General features: G+C 42.5%; 1 protein-coding gene and 1 pseudogene across 4 annotated transcripts in view; both read right to left on the bottom strand.

The window, feature by feature from the left end:
- The window catches only part of ZNF10 (zinc finger protein 10), a 23,685-nt gene extending 22,609 nt beyond the window's left edge, over nucleotides 1-1,076 (bottom strand). For 2 of the 4 annotated variants that reach the window (XM_086681339.1, XM_086681337.1), the window contains exon 1: nucleotides 446-1,076. The gene's annotated coding sequence lies outside the window, so the exon portion shown is untranslated. The remainder of the gene's footprint in view (nucleotides 1-445) is intronic. The other 2 variants (XM_086681340.1, XM_086681338.1) reach the window with 2 other exon arrangements.
- A 4,734-nt stretch (nucleotides 1,077-5,810) lies between these two features.
- LOC112855093 (tubulin alpha-1A chain-like) lies at nucleotides 5,811-7,315 on the bottom strand (annotated as a pseudogene).
- Nucleotides 7,316-19,289: the final 11,974 nt, after the last annotated feature.

Here is a 19,289-nt window from a genome sequence, read left to right on the forward strand (position 1 = left end):
AAGAAGCAAGTAGCCTATAACTCTGATAATATCCACAAATAGAATCCAATAGTGTACACGTTTTAAAAACAGTACAACCACGTTGGATTTCTCCCAGGAACGTGAGGCTCTTACTGCTAAGAAATGTCCTCCTCTAACAAAAACAGCATGATCATTTTCAGCAAATGCTAGAAAAAGCCAAATGCAAAATTTAAACCTGCAGCCCTAGCTGGAAACAGAGAAGCAGGACCAAAAGACACCGCATTCTGAACCACTGAGACTATGTGGTTCAAACCTACCACCAGCACCACACAACACAAACACCAAACGCTACGGGGTATTGTCATTATTCTTGCAAAGCAGCAATGTGCGCTATTGATGCTACGACGTGAATTCAAGAATCACCCGCAACGGGGAAAACAGTCATCCACGCAAGGGGTAAAAATCAGTTGGGAAGAAAACTTACAATGAAATCACCGTCCGCCCCGAGCGCTGAGGTTAACAAGCAACAACACGACGGGCCCGACTGCGAAGCAAACACACACGCGCCGCCGCCTGCGCGTGTACCCGCAGCGAGCACCGGGGGAGGCGCGGTGGGCGAGGCGATCCCGTCACAATGGCAGCAGCCACGGCGAATCAATGACGAGCCAGGCCTCCGCGAGCAGGCGACGCGACCGCGGCGAGGCGCGCACGGGCCGCCCGGGCGGCGGCCGGCTCTCCGCGCGGGGCTCCTCGCTGCCCGCCGCGGGCTCGCGCTCACGCCCCCGGCCCGCCGCGCCCCGGGACCCCCGTCCCTTCACGCACACGCCGCAGCCCCCGGCGTCACACACACGCCCCCGTCCACGCACGCACGCGCGGCAGCCTTGACCCGAAGTCCAGAATCCCTCCACGGGGCAGGGAGGGGCGGCGCGGCGCGGGGGCTCTTGGGAAATGTAGTCTCGGCCCCTCGGCTTCTCGGGGCGGTCGGGCGCCGGAGCTCCGCTCGCTGCTCTCCAGACGCCGCCGTCCGCCCGGCGCGCGCTCTCCGCTCCCTTCTCGCGGCGGCCCGGCGGGTCCGACTCCGAGAGGCAGGTACCGCGAGGACGGGGGAGCGCGTGGGAGCGCGCGGAGCTGAGGAGGCGCGGCCTGTGAGAGGCGACGTGGGGAGGGGCCGCTCCCGCGCCGCGCGCTCTTCCAGGCTCGGTGAGCGGCCGAGGCCACGAGGGTGGGAGGGCGCGGAGCCGCGCGCCGTCCCAGGACGGCGGTGGAGCGGGGGGCCGCCGGTTCGGGAGTGGGCGCTGGGATGTTACCGGTGACCTCATCCGCGAGCTCTTCCTGGGTCTGCCCTAACCTTCGTCTGCTCGTGGGTCGCGGCCCAGGAATGGTGTCTCCGTTCTCCCCGGCAACCCTTAAATTCAAAGGGACTCGAGGGGCTGCTCAGGTCTCGAGCTCACCCATGGGATGCTCTCTCCCTCCCTCTCTATCCCTTCTCCATTTGGGCGCGCGCTCTCTCTCAAAATAAATAACCTTTTTTAAAAAAGGATTTGAGGGGCGCCTGGGTGGCTCAGTCGGTTGAGCGTCCGACTTCGGCTCAGGTCACGATCTCGCGGTCCGTGAGTTCGAGCCCCGCGTCGGGCTCGGGGCTGACGGCTCAGAGCCTGGAGCCTGCTTCGGAATCTGTGTCTCCCTCTCTCTCTGCCCCTCCCCCGTTCATGCTCTGTCTCTCTCTGTCTCAAATAAACGTTAAAAAAATTTTTTTTTTAAAAAGGATTTGAAATTGTATGAACCTTTATTTGGTCCATGAGTCAAAGAAATAACTTTAAAAACTGGTAACAAGTAGGGGAGAGGGGGAAATGGGTGATGGGCACTGGGTGTTGTATGTAAGCCATGAACCACGGGAATCTAGCCCAAAAACCGAGACCACACTTTACACACTGTATTTTGGCCAAATTGATAATAAATTATATGAAAAAAATAAAATTCTAAATAAATAAATGATTGGACAAAGGAAAAAAGTAGAAAATAATAAAAAACTGACAACGGAGGGACGCCTGCGAGGCTCAGTTGGTTGAGCATCTGACTTCGGCTGAGGTCAGATTTCAGTTTGTGGGTTCGAACCCCATTGTGCTGACAGCTCAGAGCCTGGAACCTGCTTTGGATTCCGTGTCTCCCTCCCTCTCTGCCCCTACCCCGCTCACCTCTCTCTTTCTCAAAAATGAAGAAACATTTAAAAAAATAATAAAAACATCCTGATAACAGAAAAGTTTGAACACTGCCTACATATTTGATAATAAGCAATTACTGCTAATTTTGTGGGTGTGACAGTATCCTGGTCATCTTATTCAGAGATAAATTCCGGGGGTCCCTGGCTGGCTCAGTCCAGTATGCAACTTTTGATGTCGTGGTGGTGAATTCAAACCCCAGGAGGGGCATAGAGCTTTCTTTTCTTTTCTTTTTTTTTTTTTAAGTTTATTTATCTATTTTGAGAGAGACAGAGACAGCGTGAGTAGGGGAGGAGCAGAGAGAGAAAGAGAGAGAGAAAGAGAATCCCAAATAGGCTCTGCGCTGTTAGCGCAGAGCCGGATGTGGGGCTCAAACTCACGAAAGCTCAAACTCATGAGATTATGACCTGAGCCAAAACCCAGAGTTGGACACTTAACCGACTGAGCTACCCAGGCACCCCTGAGCATAGAGCTTTCTTAAAACACACACACACACTCTCTCTCTCTCTCTCTCTCTCTCTCTCTCTCTCTCTCTCCTATACAGATATACAGTGATAAATTCTGAAATACTTAAAAATAATATAGCCTCCTCAGATCTGCTTCAAGATACAGTGGGTACAAGAGTGTTCAGTAGCTGTTATAGTAACAACAGTAGTTTTTCTGCTTGTCAGTAATTCTTGCAAATGTGCAAACAGTGATTAAATGTAATGTTCTTTTATCACGTTAGTAAACAGCTGTATTCAATTTGTTAATATTTTACTTGCATTTTAATCTTCTTGTTCTATCTGTGGTGTTTACATGTGGGGGTCTCACCCTACCAGATGGGTCCCCAAATGTGGGGCCACCATGAAGCGGAAGCTGGTGGCGGTGGGTGAAAAGAATTCACCCGAAACAGAATGAGGGAGATCGACTGCCTGAGCGCACCTCAAGGGCGCGGCGCTCCCTGTCAAGGGCAGGACAGCAGAGGGGAGGCCGTCTGCACAGGGCCGTGGGTGGGGGCTGTTTTAAAGGGGGAAGATGAGGCGGCAGGTATGGCCATGCATGGAAGTTTCCCTTTTTGGTAACTGCCTGGTTGTAAGTAGCCCCTTGGTCAGTTAGGGCCTGAAATGTCTGTCTGTATTCAGCCAGGTGGTCCCTGTGGCCCTTTCTACGTCCCATCTCTCAAGACTGTTTGCCTCAATGTGGCCTCTACACTCTCCTTGTGCGACTGTCTCCTGTACTGTACCAGAAAGATTTCACAAGTCTCATGAATAATTTGGGAAGTATAGATTTTCTTCTTTCTATTTTGTGAAATAGTTTTTCCATTGTAAGTTTTGGGCTCAAAATCCTTAGGGGTAGATATTTGACATCTGATTCCTTTTTTTTTTTTTTTGAGAGAGAGAAAGAGAGAGAGCACATATGCAGGAGGGGCAGAGAGAGAGAAAGAGAATCCCAAACAGGCTCCATCTTGTCAGCACAGAGCCCGACAAGGGGCTCAGTCTCAGGAACTGTGAGATCATGACCTGAGCCGAAATCGAGAGTCGGACACTTAACTGACTGAGCCACCCAGGCACTCCCAATTTTTTTTAAATGGTAGTTGATGGATTTAAGTTTTCTAGTTCTTAGTCAATTTGGACACTTAGGTTTTCTAGAAAATTGTTCATCTCATCTGAATTTTCAAGTCTGCTGGCATAAAGTTGTTTATACTAATCTTTTACAGTGATTTTTTTGGAGATTTTAAAAATAACTACTTTTTAGTGATACTTAAAAATCATTGCTATAATTGTAGCCATTTCTTCCTTTTTGAGTTTAATATTTTTCTGGGCCATCCTTTTTTTATGGATTAGTCCTGCATTATATATATCTATGTTAATCTTTTCAAAGAAGTGGATTTTGATAGTTTTTGTGTTTGGTTTTATGTCTTTGTATTTTGGTTTTCTGTACAGTAACTTACTCTGTATTTTTAAATTTACTTTGTTGCTGTTTTTCTACTTCTTGATTTGGTTGACTAATTCATGTATTTTCTCTGAAATTTATTTACTTTTTAAGAAATATATATATACATTTTTTAAAAAATCTATTATGTTGGGGTGCCTGAGTGGCTCAGTCGGTTGAGCATCCCACTCTTGATTTCTGCTCAGGTCATGATCCTAGGGTCATGGGATGGAGCCCTGCATAGGGTTCTCCACTGAGTGTGGAGCCTGCTTAACATTCTCTCCCTCTCCCTCTCCCCCTTTCCCTGATCATGTGTGCATGTGCTCTCTCTCTCTCTCTCTCTCAAAAGCAATGAACAAATAAATAGATATCTAATATGTTAAAAAGGCTCATAATAAAAACAGAGGTCCCTGCTTCTTCTCAATGGCAACCACTTTCAAATTTTTAAGCTGTTTGCACTTATTTAAACTGTCTTCAGTATTTTTTTTTAATTTTTTTTTATTTTAACGTTTATTTATTTTTGAGACAGAGACACAGCATAAGCAGGGGAGGGGCAGAGAGAGAGGGAGACACAGAATCTGAAACAGGCTCTAGGCTCTGAGCTGTCAGCACAGAGCCCGACGCGGGGCTCGAACTCACGGACCGCGAGATCATGACCCGAGCCGGAGTCAGACGCTTAACCGACTGAGCCACCCAGGCGCCCCTAAACTGTCTTCAGTATTTTTTAAGTTCATCAATTTGAGACATTTTTCCATTTCTTACTGCGTTAAATGAGAATCTTATTACGTCCATCCTTCCTACATTCTTAAACCATAATGCAATTATATTGCAAGTGTTACAATGTAGTTCTCTCACAAATTTTGGTTCTATCCATGTGCAGTACTTTCATTGTAATAACTGTATAAATAGTTATTTATATGGTTTAGTGCTGAACCATAATAAGTTTCTTTCTTGTGCAAATTCTGCTCTTCCTATTTTTAGTAATTGCCTTTCTTATTCATTTTCTTTGTTTTCACTAAGTCCATGTAAAATGCCTCTCAGTTCTGTTTTCCTCAAGGTCAAACCTGTCATACAGCCTTACCATTTTTCTGAGGAGCCTTCGAGCCTCCTGAAGTCTGACAGATCCGTTACTCTCCAGGCATATATAACCCTCCTGGCATTGTGAGACGTCCCTTTACGCTTATGTATTCCCTCAGCTCATCTCTGGTTTGGATTTATTTCCTGGAAGCTTTTTTTCCTTTTTGGTAGATTATAATCTTACTACCTTCTGGAAAAAGAGCCCATATGAGCTAAGTTGTTTATAACTACAAAATACTTTATCTCATCCTCATATTTGTTTGGTATTTTGGCCTTCTGTATAAGTCCTGGAAAGGCAATTATTTTCCTTAAGAATTTTTCTTTTCATTTAAAACAGGGAATACTTGGGGCGCCTGGGTGGCGCAGTCGGTTAAGTGTCCGACTTCAGCCAGGTCACGATCTCGTGGTCCGTGAGTTCGAGCCCCGCGTCGGGCTCTGGGCTGATGGCTCAGAGCCTGGAGCCTGTTTCCGATTCTGTGTCTCCCTCTCTCTCTGCCCCTCCCCCGTTCATGCTCTGTCTCTCTCTGTCCCAAAAATAAATAAACGTTAAAAAATAATAATAAAAAAAATAAAACAGGGAATACTTTTTTCAAACCCATCAGAGAAGTGGACAGCTTGGGTCTCATTGTGTTTTAAAGCATAGGTCAGTAATTGTATATGAAATTAACTGATCAGAGCACAACTTTTCAATGTGTAGAACAGAATAAGCTTCCCTGTAAAAGCAGCACGTTTGTGGCTTTTTTAACTTTAGTATTCTTCTTCACCCTCTCCTTCGACAGAATCCACACCAACCTCCTCGTAATCCCTCTCAAGGACAGCCATGTCCTCGTGGGCCTCAGAACACTCTCCTCCCTCCATGCCCTCACCCACATACCAGTGAACAAAGGCACGCTTGGCATACATCAGGCCAAACTTGCGGTCCAGGTGAGCCCAGGCCTCAGCAATGGCTGTGGTGTTGCTCACCGTGCAACTCGTAAAGCTCGCTGTACTTTGGCCAGGTCTCTACCAGATACCACAGTGGGAGGCTGGTAATTAATGCCAGCTTTGAAGCCAGTAGGGCACCAGTCCACAAATGGCACGGTATGCTTGGTCTTGCTGGTGGCAGTGGCAGCATTGACCTCTTTGGGAACCACGTGGCCACAGTACAACAGGCAGCAAGCCATGTATTTACCATGGCAAGGGTCACATTTCACTGTCTGCTTGGCTGGCTCAAAACTGTTCATGGTAGGGGCGCCTGGGTGGCTCAGGTAAGTGTCCAACTTCGGCTCAGGTCATGATCTTGCGGTTTGTGAGTTCGAGCCCCGCATCGGGCTCTGTGCTGACGGCTCAGAGCCTGGAGCCTGCTTCAGATTCTGTGTGTCCCTCTCTCTCTGGCCTTCCCCTCTTGAGCTCTGTCTCTCTCTCTCTCTCTCTCTCTCTCTCTCTCTCTCTCTCTCAAAAATAAACATTAAATAAAAAATTTTTTTTAAAGCTGTTCGTGGTAGGCTTTCTCAGCAGAGATGAAAGGAGCGTATGTGGCCAGAGGGAAGTGGACGCAGGGGTAAAGCACCCAGGTTGGTCTGGAATCTGTCAGATCAACATTCAGAGCTCCATCAGATCTGAAGGAAGCAGTAATGGAAGACACAATTTGACCCGCCAGCCTATTTAGGTTAGTGTGGGTTGGATGTTCGATATCGAGGTTGCTACACCAGATGTCCTAGATGGCCTCATTGTCTACCATGAAGACACAATCAGAGTGCTCCAAGGTGGTGTGGGTAGTGAGGATGGAGTTAGGCCCAACTACAGCTGTGGAAACCTGGGGGCTGGGTAAATGGAGAATTCCCGCTTGGACTTCTTGTCAGACTCGACAGAGTTGCGTCAGCAGGAGGTGAACCTGGAACCAGTTCCCCCTCCATGGCTGTGGAAAACCAAGAGGCCCCAAAGACTCGTGCACAAGTCAGCCAGTTTCTGAATTCAGTCCAAGACAAGGTCAGTGATCTCCTTGCTGATGGTGTAGTGCCCTCAGGCATAGTTATCGGGATCACTTCCCCTGTCTGTGATGGGCTGCTCAGGGTGGAAGAGCCGGCGGTAGGTGCCAGTGCTTCCTGGTCTACAAACACTGCCCTGGGCATATGCTTGTCAGCACCCATCTCAGTGAAGAAGGTGTTGAAGGACACATCCCCTCCCCCATTGTTCTGACCAATGGGCGGGATGCCCTGTTCCAGGCAGTACAACTGGATGCCGGCCTGGCCAACATGGATGGAGATGTATTCACGTGGCCGCTGAGCAGGTGGTGGGGAGGACAGGGAGGGGCTGTTGCTTCTTACAGCATGTGTCTTAGGTGGTCGACGTAAGAACCTGCCTTCCCTCGGGATTTTGAAAGCAGGCAAAGCTAGATAGAAATGGAACAATAAAGAGGTGCCAGGGTGACTCAGTCGGTTGGATGTCCAACTCCTGGTTTTGGTTCACATCATGATCTCACGGTTCATGGGGTCAGGCCTTGCATTGGGCTCCGAGCTAACCGTAGGGAGCCAGGTTGGGATTCTCTCTCTCCCTCTCTCTCTCTGCTCCTTCCCCACTTGCACGGGGCGTTTGTGTTCTCTCATTCTCAGGATGGATGAATAAACTTAAAAAAAAAAAAAAAAAAAAGAACAGGGGTGCCTGGGTGGCTCAGTCGGTTGAGCATCCAGCTTCGGCTCAGGTCATGATCTCACAGTCCATGAGTTTGAGCCCCACGTCGGGCTCTGTGCTGACAGCTCAGAGCCTGGAGCCTGTTTCAGATTCTGTGTCTCCCTCTCTCTCTGACCCTCCCCCTTTCATGCTCTGTCTCCCTCTGTCTCAAAAATAAATAAACGTTAAAAAAAAAAAAAATGAACAGTGTTACCATTGAAAAGTCATGCCTGTTACTGATTTGTATGTAACCTGTTTATCATCTCTTGGAACTTTTAGATCATCTTATTTTTGGTATTCAAAGCTTTCATGATGATATGTTTAGTTCCAGTCTTTAAGAAATTGCCCGTTTCAATGGGTCAGTGCTTAGGTATTTCACTGTTTTTAGGAATTTCTCCTCTTCCTCCTGTTTTTTTCTTTCTGGAACTCTGAATAATCTGGTGTTGAACCTTTGAAATTGATCATATCATTTTCTTACATTTTGTTTCTCACTGCTTATCTCTTTTGGGAGGTCTGCTTGCTGGAAAAGTTCCTCAGATTTATCTTTAAACCTTTTTACCTGTTTTTGGTTTCTGTTATAATTTTAAATTTCTTAAGATCTCTTAATTTGTGATTTTATATGTAAATAATAACCCATACATCCTATTAATGTTTTATGAGTAAAATCTCTCTCTGATGATTTTTAGATTTATATTATGAAAATTTCAGAACATAAAAAAAGTGTAATGATGGGGCACCTGGGTGGCTCAGACTGTTGAGAATCTGACTCTTGATTTCATCTTAGGTCACGATCTCAAGATTCATGAGATTGAACCCCACATTGGGTCTATGCTGACAGTGTGGAGCCTACTTGTGATTCTGTCTCTCCCTCAGCCTGTCTCTCTCTCAAAATAAATGAATATTAAAAAAAAAAAAAAGATAATGAACACCCTGGTATCCATCACTATTTTGAAGCAGACCTTTTACATGATATATTGTAAATATTTCAGAATCTATCTCTAATAAGAACTCCTTTAAAAGTTAAAACAATTGGGGCACCTGGGTGGCTCAGTAGGTTAAGCATCCAACTTTGGCTTAGGTCATCATCTTGCAGTTCGTGGGTTCAAGCCCTGCATTGGGCTCTGTGCTGACAGCTCAGAGCCTGGACCCTGCTTTGTATTCTGTGTCTCCTCTCTCTCCCCCTCTCTCTGGAAATATGTGAAGTAGAATTTACGCTTTTCTCAAAAAATAGTCATTTGTCTTGACAGCATTTTGATAACTAGTGCATCCTTTTCCCCCATGATTTACACTGCTGCCTTTATCATGTACGAAATGGCCAGCTACACATCAACCTGTTTCTTTTTTTTTTTTTTTTTCAACGTTTATTTATTTTTGGGACAGAGAGAGACACAGCATGAACGGGGGAGGGGCAGAGAGAGAGGGAGACACAGAATCGGAAACAGGCTCCAGGCTCCGAGCCATCAGCCCAGAACCTGACGTGGGGCTCGAACTCACGGACCGCGAGATCGTGACCTGGCTGAAGTCGGACGCTTAACCGACTGCGCCACCCAGGCGCCCCATCAACCTGTTTCTAAAGTTACTGTTTTTACTTTTTATTATTGCCTCCTTATTATTATGTTTAAGTTACTAGAGATTTATAACACATTTTGAAATATAGTAGGGGCAAAGCACTATTTTAATAATTGCCTTGTTATTCATGTAGCTTTGTTTTCCTATAAAACCTTAAAAAATCAGATGCTCATTTCAAGAAGTCCCTGTTGAATATATAGATTAATGAAAATACAATTCAATTCTGGTCAGAGAAAAATTGAAACCAATATAATATTGGATCCATGATCATGATGAATGTCTCCATTTATTCAAATATTTTTTTCCTGTTTGTCCCTAAAGTCATTTAGTTTTTCTTATTAGTTCTGTAACTAGAAAAGAAATGCAACTTGGGGAATTAAGGAGCAAGTCCAGAGTACAATTCTTAACTTAAAAAGCTTTAACCAGAAGGAAAAGTAAGTTCCTTTTTTGAACAGGAAACGTAACTTTCTAATTTTGTTTTGCTCCTGAAAGAAGGGTATGGATGGGGGATGGGGGGGTGGGAGGACCTCCTTCACAAAACCTTAATTGCTGTGGACTCATTCAGCTTATTCAATAAATATTTGTTGAGTGTCTGACATATGCTGGGAAATGTTCTAGGTACTTGGAATACAGGAATCAACAAATCAGATGGAAATCTATTTCTTTTTTTTTTTTTTTTTAATTTTTTTTTTTCAACGTTTATTTATTTTTGGGACAGAGAGAGACAGAGCATGAACGGGGGAGGGTCAGAGAGAGAGGGAGACACAGAATCGGAAACAGGCTCCAGGCTCTGAGCCATCAGCCCAGAGCCCGACGCGGGGCTCGAACTCACGGACCGCGAGATCGTGACCTGGCTGAAGTCGGACGCTTAACCGACTGCGCCACCCAGGCGCCCCTGGAAATCTATTTCTATATGGTTTACCCCAAAGAGACAGACCTTTCTGGTTTTAAGGACATAGAATCTACCTGTCAAAGATATTTGTCTAAATAAAAATGCCAACTTATCAAACTCAACACCCAAAAAACAAATAATCCAGTGAAGAAATGGGCAAAAGACATGAATAGACACTTCTCCAGAGAAGACATCCAGATGGCCAACCAACACATGAAAAAATGCTCAACTTCACTCATCATCAGAGAAATACGAATGAAAACCACAAAGAGATACCACCTTACACCTGTCAGAATGGCTAACGTTAACAAACTCAGGCAACAACAGATGTTGGCGAGGATGCGAAGAAAGAGGATCTCTTTTGCACTGCTTTTGAAATGCAGTCTGGTGCAGCCACTCTGGAAAACAGTATGGAGATTCCTCAAAAAACTAAAAATAGAACTACCCTATGACAATTGCACTACTAGGTATTTATCCAAGGGATACAGTTGTGCTGTTTCAAAGGGACACATGTACCCCAATGTTTATAGCAGCACTATCAACAATAGCCAAAGTATGGAAAGAGTCCAAATGTCGATCGATGGATGAATGGATAAAGAAGGTGTGGTGTGTATATATACATACACACACACACAATGGAGAATTACTCAGCAATCAAAAAGAATAAAATCTTGCCATTTGCAACTACATGGATGGAAATGGAGGGTATTATGCTAAGTGAAATTAGTCAGAGAAAGACAAATATCTTATGACTTCACTCATATGAGGACTTGAAGAGACAAAACAGGTGAACATAAGGGAAGGGAAACAAAAATAATATAAAAACGGGGAGGGGAACAAAACAGAAGAGACTCATAAATATGGAGAATAAACAGGGTTACTGGAGGGGTTGTGGGAGGGGGAATGGGCTAAATGGGTAAGGGGCACTAAGGAATCTACTCCTGAAATCATTGTTGCACTATATGCTAACTACTTTGGATGAAAATTTTAAAAAATAAAATAAACTAAACTAAAATAAAAGAAAATAAAAATAAAAATAAATGCCAATTCTGTATTTTTTCCCATTAAAACTTAACTCTATTGTATTGAGATGGGGGCTCTCATTTGGAGGTTATCATCAAATCTTCAAAAAGTGAGACTTGTAAAAATATTAACCTAATAAATTATTGCATGATTTGTTGTGATCCTTAAAGTCTCTCTAAGCACTAATTTTTTGTATACACACTGGTTTTTTTTTTTTATTTATTTTAAAGCTATTGTAAAAATTATTTAGGAAAGTGTTATACCATCTAATTAACATTGTTATGACCTTCTTCCCAACATTTGGATCATGGTTTGTGCTTCTTTGTAGATCCCATTCAATTTCTAGATAGAATAAATTATCATGAGAAAATACAGACTTTGGGAAGAGAGACTGAATTGTAGGTAAACAAATGAACATTTGTTTCAAAGTCACATATCTACCTTTAACAACTTTAATAAAATTCCTGAGTAGAGTAGCAGCCACATCATCAGTGTTGTTGATCATGTGTGTTATTCAGTTAAAAACATCAAGTGCTATGTAGAAAAGTAAGCCTACCTAAAATAGTTGTGTTTAACAGGAAAATTATTTTTCCATTTCAGAAGGTAACTAAAAAGTACACACAAAATTAAACAACCATGCTTCTTTTAGCTGGTTCTCTTTAGTTTTAATCTTTTTTCTTTTAATAATGCATGCTCCTGGGGCACCTGAGTAGCTCAGTCAGTTGAGTGTCTGACTCTTGATTTTGGCTCAAGTCATGATCTTGTGGCTCGGGGGATCGAGCCCCTTATTAGACTCTGTGCTGACAGCACAGAGCCTGCCTGGGATTCTCTTTCCCTCTCTCTGCCCCTCCCCTGTTCTTTCTCTCTCTCTCTTGAAAGAAATGGAAAAACTTTAAAAAATAATAATAATGCATGCTTCTCCCACCCATTACTGACAAATAGTCTCCAGGAGAAACCAGAGAAACCACGATGACTATTTTGCATGTGACTACAAATCCTAGTAAAGATTTTAAGGGCACCTGGGTGGCTCAGTTAGTTGAGCATCTCTCTGTGTCTCAAAAATAAATAAAAACATTAAAAAAAAAAAATTTTAAGCTGGCCAAACCCTGCTGGGGTAGTGGAGGGGGGTCTACAATTTTTCTTTTTACCTTGCCACCTATGGAGCCCTGTTTCCACCTTTCTTCTTTCACCTGAACCTGCCTCTTTGGCTGCAGGGAGGATACCCAGTGAAATGTATCCATGCTGTGGTTGGATCAGAGAAACAAGAAATATCCTGATCTCTCTGCTCTGTTGTGCAAGCAGATATCACTTTTAGACTCTCAAGATGGCAGCCATTAACCTGTCCTCCATAAGGGCTCTGTCGACACAGGATTCTATTTCTATGTGAGAAACACTGAGGAAGAAAGGATGATGGCTTGATTTCCCACAACGTGGTTACAGGGACCAGTGACCTTTAAGGATGTGGCTGGGGAGTTCACCCAGGGGTGGATGATGTTTGATTCTGCTCAGAGAAGAATTTACAGAGATGTGATGTTGGGAAGCTATATAAATCTTATCTCAGTGGAATATCAATTACAGAAGCCTACTGTGATCTCCCTGTTGGGTAAAGAAGAGATAAGAACTATGAGAAAGAGGGGCGCCTGGGTGGCTCAGTCAGTTGAGCATCTGACTTTGGCTCAGGTCATGATCTCGCAGCTCGTGGGTTCGAGCCCTGTATCAGACTCTGTGCTGACAGCTCAGAGCCTGGAGCCTGCTTGGGATTCTGTGTTTCCCTCTCTCTCTACCCCTCCTCCACTCGTGCTCTGTCTCTCTCTGTCTCAAAAAAAAAAAAAAAAAAAAAAAAAAAAAAAAAAATATATATATATATATATATATATATATATATATATATATATATATATATAAACTATGACAAAGCGAATTCTCCAAGGCACCTATCCAGTCTAGTAAATTCAACTTAAAAGACTCCACTCTTAAGCAGAATATTTGTAAGGAAAAATCCTCCAGTGCAGTGAAAATGATAAGATTCATAATGGATGATTGGTCTTCCACATTAACTGAAGACCAAGAATTCCATAAGACCAGAAAACAGTGCAAGATCCCAGGGAGAAATATGAGACAAGTGATCCAAAAGAAAACAGCATCTCAGGAGAGATTCTATGACCATCATGAATTAGAGGAAAACTCTAAACTTAAATCAAAACTTGTTTTTTTCAAGAGAGTCTCCACTAAACATTGCCATAAATGCTACTTAGTATTGAGTGTTTGAAATATAATTCAATCTGGGGTGGCTGGGTGGCTCAGTCAGTTAAGCATCTGACTTCAGCTCAGATCATGATCTCACGGTTTGTGAGATCAAGCCCCGCATTGGACTCTGTGCTGACAGCTCAGAGCCTGGAGCCTGCTTCGAATTTTGTGTCTCATTGTCTCTCTGCCCCTCCCCCACTTGTGCTCTGTCTCTGTCTCTCAAAAATAAATGTGAAAAAAAAATTTTTAAAAAGAACGTAATTCAATCTTGGGGTGCCTGGGTGGCTCAGTCAGGTAAACGTCCGACTTAGGCTCAGGTCATAATTTCATGGTTCATGGGTTTGAGCCCTGCATCAGGCTCTGTGCTCAGAGCCTGGAGCCTGTTTCAGATTCTGTATGTCTCTCTCTCTCTCCGCCCCTCACCTGCTCATGCTTTGTCTCTCAAAATAAATAAATGTTTTTTAAAAAAATCAATCTTAAACAATTACAAGAAACTGGGAATCTCTGTGAAAGTCATACATATGATAGAGCTCTGTGACACCTTGGAAAAAACTCAAACAGCACAAAAAGAGTATGCATGTTTCAAATATGGCATACACTTCAAACATAATAATATGCTTCCTATATATAACAATTTAATCCCTAATGAATGTAATAAAAGCAAGGCTTTTTGTCATTATCCATCCCTTAGGCAACAAGAGCAAACTCCTAGTGAAAAGAAATATCATGTAATCAATGTGGGAAAGCATTCAAAAGAAATTCTAATCTTATTTTGTACAAGAAAAGTCACATGGGTGTATGAGTGTAATCAATGTGGAAAAGCATTCAGTCAGAAAACATCTGTTAAGGTTCATGTGAGAACTCACACCAGAGAGAAACCTTATGAATATAATCATTGTGGAAAATCCTTTGGCACAAGTTATCATATAGTGCACAAGAGAATGCACACTGGGGAGAAACTATGAATGCAGTGGCTGTGGAAAAGCCTTTACAACAAGCTCGCACCTTAAAGTTCACAAGAAAATACACACTCAAGAGAATCTCTATGAATCCAATGACTATGGGAACGTTTTTAGGGTTTCTCATCCCTTAGGATACATGTGAGAACTCATACTGGAGAGAAATCCTATCTAACGAATGTGGGAAGACCTTCAGTGTTTCCTCTTGCCTTAGGAAACACACGAGAACTCACACTGGTGAAAAACCCTATGAATGTATTCAATGTGGAAAAGCCTTCAGTTGGAGTTGTTCACTTACTATGCACAAGAGAATTCATACTGGGAGAGAAACTCTATAAATGTTATGAATGTAGAATTGCTTTTTTCATTGTCTTAAAGTGAACTCCAACTCATTGTTACAGTGTTTGTTATCCAAAATAAGCATGTAGGGGCGCCTGGGTGGCTCAGTCGGTTAAGTGTCCGACTTCAGCTCAGGTCACGATCTCACGGTCCGTGAGTTCGAGCCCCGCGTCGGGCTCTGGGCTGATGATGGCCCAGAGCCTGGAGACTGCTTCCGATTCTGTGTCTCCCTCTCTCTCTGACCCTCCCCCGTTCATGCTCTGCCTCTCTCTGTCTCAAAAATAAATAAACGTTAAAAAAAAAAATTTAAAAAAAAAAAAAAACAAAATAAGCATGTAAAACTATATAGTCCTCTAAAACACCTCTTCAGCAATGTAATACATTTTGGTCTGTGTTAGTTTAATTCTAAATGTATAAATGTATCACAACTTTTTGAATCTATATGGGTTTAGAATTATGCTTTTTAAAATATGATTTGAAGTTTGCAGTTATCTTCTTAATGATTTCTAAGTTAATTGCATTATATTTAGAGTAGCTGGAGTATCTGATACTGCTTTATTGGTATTTTCTTTCTGGCCTGTTGTGGCAGATACTGTTACTAGTCAGTCAGACATCCATCTCATCTTTTCCTACTGATAACCCTATTCTGGCTACACTAGCAATATGTCCAGTTACAAAACTCCTCGCAGTCTCCTTGCAGCCAAGTGTAGCCATTTTCCTCATCTTGAGAATCAAAACTAGTATCACTGGAAACAGACCTATGTAGCTTTTTCTCTTTGCCTTTTGCACTTCACCTTTTATACCTTCTCCATTGTTTTCCCTTCGAGTTTTCCATTCCTAGAGCTGAAAGAGCCATCTGTGGCCTTGAGAATGATAGCCATGGCCTAAGGATGGTATAAAAGAAGGAGATCCTGGTTCCTCAGAGACCTATTTAAATAGCTGTACCAGCAGTATACTGCTTGTATTTGGATATTTTTATGTGAGAAAAGTAAGCTTATTGATTAAAATATATATATATATATATACACACACACACACAGTCAACAGAGTAACCTTGTTTTTTAAAAAGAAAAACCACACACAAAAAAGAAAAAGGTCACAGAGGTATGTAGAGTTAAATATGTTATGTTTGATGCATGTGTTTGGATAGGAACATAGGGAAGGGAGGAATAGAAGAAGAATATTTACAGAACGCTTGTGCTTAGGCTAGAAATGATGATGGAACCAAGGTCACTGAACCAAGTGATCAGAGAAGCAGGGAATCCCAAACATTTCAGTATTAGTAATCAAGTTTTCAGAGAAAGGGGACGTTACAATTTTAATTGCTAAATGAAGCCCATGAGATTTTGCTCGTTGGTCCCATAAAAACTGACTAGCTTGGCTCTAATATATTAAGAAACAAAATATAGAGGAGTCTATGATGGAAGAAAGAGGCAGTAGCTGCAGTTTTTTTCATGTTAACTTTATAGAGTTTGAGACATCCAGATGAACAGGCTGCACTTCTGGACCAGAGGAGGTGTCCAGGATGAAGATACAATTTTAGCAACATCAGTAGATAGACTACAGTAGGTCTTGTGGAGGCAACTAACATTGCAGAGAGAAAGTGGATGGTGTGAGAAGAGAATGTCTGCTACCGACCATGAAGACCTGCTCTATTTAAAGGTAGGCTGAATAAAGGAGTCTTAGTAGGTAAGAGGAAAACCAGAAAGACTGGAGTTTTGCCAAACCAAGACAAACCAGTGTCTCAAGAAGGAAGGTAAAGTCAGTTCTTTTAAATGCTCTTTAGAGATCAGATTAGATGATGAAGTTTTAAAAAGTGAACATATCATAGAGCAACATGAGGAATACTGTTAACCTTAGTTGGAAATAATACATTAAGGATGGATGGTAGGTTGGGTAGGTTTAGTAATCAATAAAGGACAAATAAGTAAAGACTGAATATAGACAAATGTGAATAGGACAAAGTGTAGTAATTACAGAAAGATGTGGCCAAGGCAAAAGATTTTTTTTAAATTTATTTTGAGATAGTGCATGTGCACAAGTGGAGGAGAGGCAGAGGATGAGAGAGCGAGAATCCCAAGCAGGCTCCACATTGTCATTGCGGAGCCTGACGCGAGGCTTGAACCCACAAACTGGGAGGTCATGAGCCAAAATCAAGAGATGGGCGCTTAATCTACTGAACCATCCATGCGTCCATGGCAAAAGATTTTTAAAGTAATGGGAAACTAGAACATGTTTAAGTCCTAACGTAATGTACCCAGTTTGGAGAGATTAAATATGCAGATGTAAGAAGAGAGATAGTCAATCACACAAAGTTCCTGAGAGGGGGGTTGCAGGTGTCTGGAGGACAGAGAGATGTATTAATGTTACCTCGAAGAAGATACTTCCACCATCAAAGGAAGGGAGGAGTGGGTGGGCTGGTTTTAATTTCTGCTTATTTACTTATAGCTAAGTTAATGGAGCTGCCCTCAGAGCATCCGAAGTGTAAAGTGTTCTTTGGTTTTTTTAAGAGTTACTTTCTGAATGAAGGAAAACTTCCAGATTTATTCTATGAGGCCAGAATTACCCCAAACCCAAAACCAGATAAAGACTCCACTAAAAACAAGAACTACAGCCAATATCCTTAATGAATATGGATGCAAAAATTCTCAATAAAATACTAGCAAGTCAAATCCAACAATATATTTAAAAAATCACCACAATCAAGAGGAATTTACTCCTGGGTTGCAAGCATGGTTCAATATTCGCAAGTCAATCAACATGATACACATTAATTAAAAAAAAGGATGAGAGGGGCGCCTGGGTGGCGCAGTCGGTTAAGCGTCCGACTTCAGCCAGGTCACGATCTCACGGTCCGTGAGTTCGAGCCCCGCGTCGGGCTCTGGGCTGATGGCTCAGAGCCTGGAGCCTGTTTCCGATTCTGTGTCTCCCTCTCTCTCTGCCCCTCCCCTGTTCATGCTCTGTCTCTCTCTGTCCCAAAAATAAATAAACGTTGAAAAAAAAAATTAAATAAATAAATAAATAAATAAATAAATAAATAAATAAAAGGATGAGAGGGGTGCCTGGGTGGCGCAGTCAGTTAAGCGTCTGACTTCAGCCAGGTCACGATCTCGTGGTCTGTGAGTTCGAGCCCCGCGTCAAGGCTCTGGGCTGATGGCTCGGAGCTTGGAGCCTGTTTCTGATGCTGTATCTCCCTCTCTCTCTGCCCCTCCCCCGTTCATGCTCTGTTTCTCTCTGTCCCAAAAATAAAATAAAAAAAAAACGTTGAAAAAAAAAATTAAAAAAAAAAAAAGGATGAGAGCCATATGATCATTTCAATAGATGCAGAAAAAGCATTTGACAAAGTACAGCATCCATTCATGATAAAAAAAAAAAAAAAAAAAACTTAACGAAGCAGGTTTAGAAGAACATACCTCAACATAATAAAGGCCATATATTAACCCACAGCCAATACCATCCTCACTGGGGAAAGGCAGAGCTTTTCCACTACGATCAGAAACAACACAAGGAGGTCCACTCTCACTACTGTTAAATAACAGTAACATAACATAGTACTGGAATTTGTAGCCTCAGTAATCAGACAATGAAACGAAATAAAAGGCATCCAAATAGGCAAGAAACAAGTCAAACTTTCACTCTTTGCAGATGACCTGAAACCCATAGAGAAAACCTAAAAGACTCCACCAAAAACCTGCTAGAACTGATACATGATCTCAGTAAAGTCACAGGATATAAAATCAGTGTACAGAAATGCAATGCATTTATACACCAATAATGATGTGGCAGAAAGAGAAATTAAGGAATCCCATTTACAATTGCACCAAAACCAATAAGATACATAGGAATAAACCTAACCAAAGAGGTGAAAGACATGTATTATGAAAACTATAAAACACTAATGAAAGAAATTGAAGATGACACAAAGGCTCATGGGTAGGAAGAACAAATATTGTTAAAATGTCAATACTACCCAAAGCAATCTACATATTTAACACAATGCCTATCAAAATACCAACAGTTTTCACAGAGCTAGAACAAGCAATCCTAAAATGTGTATGGAACCACAAAAAAACCATGCATAGCCAAAGCAATCTTTTTTTTTTTTTCCCTGAAGTTTATTTGAGAGACAGAGAGAGTGAGTGAGGGAGAGAGAATCCCAAGCAGGCTCCTCACCATTAGCACAGAGCCTGATGCGGGGCTCTATCTCAAGAACCATGAGATCATGACCTGAGCTGAAATGCGTTCTCTGCCCATTTTAAAATTAGATTATTCAACTTCTTTAGCATTGAGTTGAACAAGTTCTTTATATATCTTGGCTATTAACCCCTTATTGGACATACTGAATGTAAATATTTTCTTTCACTCACTAGGTCGCCTTTTCATTTTGTTGATTTCCTTTGCTGTTCAAAAGCTTTTTATTTTGGTATAATACCAATAGTC

This window comes from Puma concolor, chromosome D3 (assembly GCF_028749965.1).
Source record: "Puma concolor isolate L17-30 chromosome D3, mPumCon1.1.hap2, whole genome shotgun sequence".
Lineage (NCBI taxonomy): Eukaryota > Metazoa > Chordata > Mammalia > Carnivora > Felidae > Puma > Puma concolor.